Source organism: Eumetopias jubatus, unplaced genomic scaffold (assembly GCF_037043125.1).
Source record: "Eumetopias jubatus isolate StellerSeaLion01/CBP00866 unplaced genomic scaffold, mEumJub1_p1.0 scaffold_3, whole genome shotgun sequence".
NCBI lineage: Eukaryota > Metazoa > Chordata > Mammalia > Carnivora > Otariidae > Eumetopias > Eumetopias jubatus.
Window position 1 is genome coordinate 120616897 of NW_028274809.1, and position 5536 is coordinate 120622432.

The window sequence follows — 5536 nt, forward strand, 5'->3', positions numbered from 1 at the left end:
AGAGTCTGACACTCAACCAACTGCATCACCCAAGTACCCCAGGAGTGAAGTTATTGAAACTAACTTAGCATATATTCAAACCAGATTGTTATAAATAACAATGTTAATTGTTAACAATTAACAACCAAGGTAATCACTAAGAAAATAACTAAAACATATATAGGTGAAGAAATGAGAAGAGAAACGAAACAGTGCAATAGGAAAAAGTTAAACACAAAAGGAGGCATGAATGAGGCATTGAGGAACAAAAATGGTACAAGACATATAGAAAGCAAATAGCAAAATGGCCAGAGTAAGTACTTTCTTATTAATAATCACATTAATTGAAATTTATTAAACTCTCCAATGAGAAGATAAACATTGACATAATTAAATTAATCAAATTTAAAAATGATCTAGCTATATAGTCTCTACAAGAGACTAATTTTTTTTAAGATTTTATTTATTTATTTGACAGAGAGAGAGAGAGAGAGCACAAGCAGGGGAAGCAGCAGAGGGAGAGGGAGAAGCAGGCTCCCCGCTGAGCAAGGAGCCTGATGTGGGACTTGATCCCAGGACCCTGGGATCATGACCTGAGCAGAAGGCAGCTGCTTGACCAACTGAGCCACCCAGGCGTCCCAAGAGACTCATTTTGGATCCAAAGACTCAAATAGGTTGAAAATGAAAAGATGAAAAAAAGATTCCATGTAAATCATAATCAAAAGAAGGTTGGGTAGCTATACTAATATCAGATAAACTAGACCTTAAGAAAACTTATTACAAGAGAAAAACAAAGACATTATATATTGATAAAAGCATCAATCCATCAAGAAGATATAACAATTATATCTAATAAAATATTCCCAAATAAATAAGCTCCAAAATATACAAGGACCTCCCGATATAAATCTTAATAAAATAACTCCAAAGCATATGAAGCACCTAATAAGAGAGCCACAAGATATATGAAGCAAAAACAGACAAAATTAAATGGAGAAATAGACAGTGCTATAATAGTAGTTGGAGATTTCAGTATACCATTTTCAATAATGTATAGAACAACTACACAAAAGATCATCAAGGAAATAGAAGACTTGAACAATGCTCTAAGGCAGCCAGAAGTAACTGACATATACAGAACACTCCATTCAAAAACAGTAGAATACACATTCTTCTCAAGTGTACATGAAATACTCTCCAGAGTAGGCTATATGTTAAGCCACAGAAGAAGTCTTAATAAATTTTAAAAGATTAAAATCAAACAAAGTATCTTATCTGATCATAAGGGAATAAAACTTAAAATCAATAACAGAAGAGAATCTGGAAATTTTTAAATTACATGAAAACTAAACACATTCTTAAACAACAATTGGGTCGATAAACAAATCACAAGACAAATTAGAAATTACTTTGAGACAAATGAAAATGACAGCACAACATATCCCAAATTTATGGAATGCAGTTAACCAGCACCCAGAGGGAAATGTATAGCTGTGAGTGCCTATGTTAAAAAAGAAAAAAAGATCTCATATCAATAACCTAACTGTACACCCTAAGAAACTAGATAAATAAAAGCAAACTAAATCCAAAGCTAGAAGGAGAAAGGCAATAATAATGATTAGAGTGGAGATAAACCAAATAGAGAATAGAAAAACAACAGGAAGAATCAAGGAAACCAAAAGCTAGTTCTCTGAAAACAGTTCGACAAAATTGACAAATTTTTAAACCAGAAAACCAAGAAAAAATGAGAGCAGGCTCAGATTACTAAATTCAGAAATGAAAATGGAGACATAACTGCTGACACTGCAGAAATAAAAAAGGATTATAAAATACTATGAACAGCCACTCTGGGAAACAGTATGGAGGTTCCTCAAAAAGTTAAAAAGAGTGCTACCCTAGGACTCAGCAATTGAACTACTCGGTATTTATCCAAGTGTTACCAACATCGTGATTCAAAGGGGCACATGCACAGCAATGTTCACAGCAGCAATGTCCGCAACAGCTGAACTATGGAAAGAGCCCAGATGTCCATCAACAGATGGATAGATAAAGAAGATGTGGCATATATGTGTACAAAGGAATATTACTTAACCATCATAAAGAATGAAATCTTGCCATTTGCAACAACGTGGATGGAACTAGAGGGTATTATGCTAAGCAAAATAAGTCAGTCAGAGAAAAACAAATACCATATGATTTCACTTATATGTGGAATTTAAGAAACAAAACAAATGAACATAAGAGAAGGGAAGGAAAAATAAGATGAAAATTGAGAGGGAGGCAAACCATAAGGGATGCTGAACTCTAGGAAGCAAACTGAGGGTTGCTGGAGGGGCTGTGGGTTGGGGGAAAGGGATGATTGGGTGATGGGCATTAAGGAGGGCACTTGATGTAATGAGTACTGGGTGTTATATGCAACTGATGAATCACTAAATTCTACCTTTGAAACTAATAAAAAAAAATACTATGAACAATCAGACTCCAGCAAGAACCTAGATGAAACCACCAAAACTGATTCAAGAAGAAATAGAAAATCTTAACAAATCTATAACAAGTGAAAAGATCTGATCAGCACTTAAGAGGTTTTCCAAAAAGAAAAGGCCAGAACAGATGGCTTGCTTCACTGGCATATTCTACCAAATATTTAAAGAAGAATTAACACCAATCCTTCTCAAAGTATTCCAAAAAAATAGTAGAGAACAGAACACTTGCTTATCCTTTTTATCAGGTAGCATTGCCCTAATACCAAAACCACACAGGGATATCACAAGAAAAAGAAACTACAGACCAGTACCCCTTATAAATATAGATATAAAAACTCAACAAACTACTAGAAAACAGAATCCAAACAGAGTCCTGGATTTCATTCATCCCAGGACTGCAAGAGTGTTTCAACTTTTAAAAATCAATCTATAAAATGCAGCACATAACTAGAATAAAGGGGGAAGAAAACTTAATGATTATCTCAATTGACAAAGAAAAAGTATTCAACACTCTTCAGCATACTTTCATGATAAAAGCACTCATGAAAGTAGGAATAGAAGACAACTTCCTCATCACAATAAAGGGCATTTTTGAAAACCCTCAGCTAACATTACACACAATGATGAAAGTCTGAAAAGACTCCCCCTATGATCAGGAGCAAGACAAAACTGCCCACTTTCCCCATCTTCTACTCAACATTGCACTAGAAGTCCTAGCCAGAGAAATGGGGGCAAGAAAAGGAAATAAAGGCATCCAAATGGAAAGGAGCAAGTAAAACTATTCACAGATGACATGATCTTTTATATAGTGTCTCATAAAGAATCCACACAAAAACATTTAGAGCTAATGAATGACTTCAGCAAAGTTACAGAATTCTGTATCAAAATACAAAAATTAGATGTATGGAAACAATTTCCTTTATAAAACCATCAAAAAGAATAAAATACTTAGAAAAAAATTTAATCAAGTAGGTTCAAGACTTGCATGCTACAAAACTACAAAACATTCTTGAAAGAAATAAAAGCAGACTTAAATAAATAGAAAGCCACCTTTTGTTCATGGATTGGAAGATTTGATATTGTTAATATGGCAATAATTCCCAAAGGGATCTACAAATGCAGTATAATCCTTATCAAAATTCCAACTGCCTTTTTTTTCCAGAAACAGACAAGTTGATCCTAAAATCTTTAGGAAATTCCAAGGGACGCTATGTAACCAAAACAATCATAAAAAATGAGATCAAAGTTGAAAGACTCAGATTTTCCTACTTCAAAACTTAATGCAAAGCCACAGTGATCGAAAGTGTGGTATTGGTGTAAGGATAACCATATAGATCAATGGAATAGAACTGAGCATCCAAAAATAAACCGATACGTCTTTGTCAACTGACTTTGGACATGAATGCCAAGATCATGTAGTAGGAAAAAGATCTCTCTTCAACAAATAGCGCTTGGACAGTTAGATAGCTACATGTAAAAAAATGAAATTGGACTCTTACCTTACACCATATGCAAAAATTATCCCAAAATGTATTGAATCCTCAATGTAAGAGCTAAAACTATACAACTCTTAGAAAACATAAAGGCAGATTTTTGTGACCTTGGATTTAGCAATGGTTTTTTAGATACAAAAAAAAAGCACAAGCAACCAAAGAAAAAATAGATAAATTGGACTGCATCAAAATTAAACTTTTGTGCATCTAAAAATAAGAAAATGAAGAGACAGGTGGCGTTTGGTGACATTGAACATGCCCGCGCTGTCACCACCCACGCGGCACTGGCAGGTCGGCAGAGTAGGCGGCCATGGGGAGTCTGTACGGCCTGCACAGGCCGGTGGGAAGTTATTTTAGGTTATATGAAAGAGATGTTTGTTCATCTCTAAGACTTACCAGAAATCTTGATTTGAAGACAATAAATGGGTTTTGCACCAAACCACAAGAAAGTCCAAAAGCTCCACCCTACACTTACAGCCGCAGAGTGCCATTACATAAACCTACACATTGGGAGAGGAAGACCCTGATATGATCAGGTCGCTTCAAAAAGGAAGATGAGATCCCAGAGACTATCTCGCTCGAGATGTGTGATGCTGCCAACAACAAGATCTGGGGGAAGACCAGCTATGTAATGATTGCCCTGACAGTGGCAGGATGCATCCTGACGGTTATTGAGGGCAAGAAGGCTGTCAAAAGAAACGAGTCTTTAACAAGCCTGAACTTGGATAAGAAAGGTCACCTAAGAGAGGAAGCAGCTATGAAGGCCAAAACATTAGCAGAGGTATCCATGTTGGCTGGATTTTGAAAATGCAGGAATAATGTGGCAGCAGTTAGCCAGTATTTAAAAGAATATGGAATGGGGATCCATTTCAGGAATGTAGGCCTTGCACAAACTTATAATTTCCCCATTTCTGCTGTAGGGGTACATATACATTTCCTTAAAGAAAAAAGAAAGAAAGAAAGTTGAAAGGACAACCCATGGGTGGAATGGAAGAAAATATTTGCAAATCATATATATCCAGAGTATATGAACACTTACCACACAACAACAAAAAGACTAACAACCCCAATTAAAAATACACAAAGGACTTGAATAGACATTTCTCCAACTAAGATATATCAATGGCCACTAAACACATGGGAAGATCCTCCATAGCATCAGTCATTAGGGATGTGTAAACCAAAACCACAATGAGATACAATTTTATACCTTTAGCATGGATATACCAAGAAAATAAGTGGCAAATGATTGTTGGTAAGGATATAAAAATACATTGCTGGTGAGAGCGTAAAATGATGCGGCTGCTGTGGAAAACAGTTTGGTGGTTCCCCAAAAAGTTAAACAAAGAATTAACAAATGTCCCAGCAGTTCCACTCTTACGTAGAATTCCAAAAGAGCTGAAAACAGGAACTTGAACAGATCCTTGTATGTCAATGTGAATTGCCACAATATTCACAAGAGCCAAAAGGTGGGAGCAACCCAAATGTCCATCTGCTAATGAATGGATAAACAAAAATGGTATATCCGTACAATGGGATATTATTCAGCCATAAAAAGAATTGAAATTCTTGCATATGTGG

The 5536-nt window shown here is 35.6% G+C and overlaps 1 pseudogene; it reads left to right on the plus strand.

Moving 5' to 3' along the window:
* Window positions 1-4265: 4265 nt before the first annotated feature.
* Window positions 4266-4760, plus strand: LOC114211943 (protein FAM162A pseudogene; annotated as a pseudogene).
* The last annotated feature ends 776 nt before the right edge of the window (window positions 4761-5536 follow it).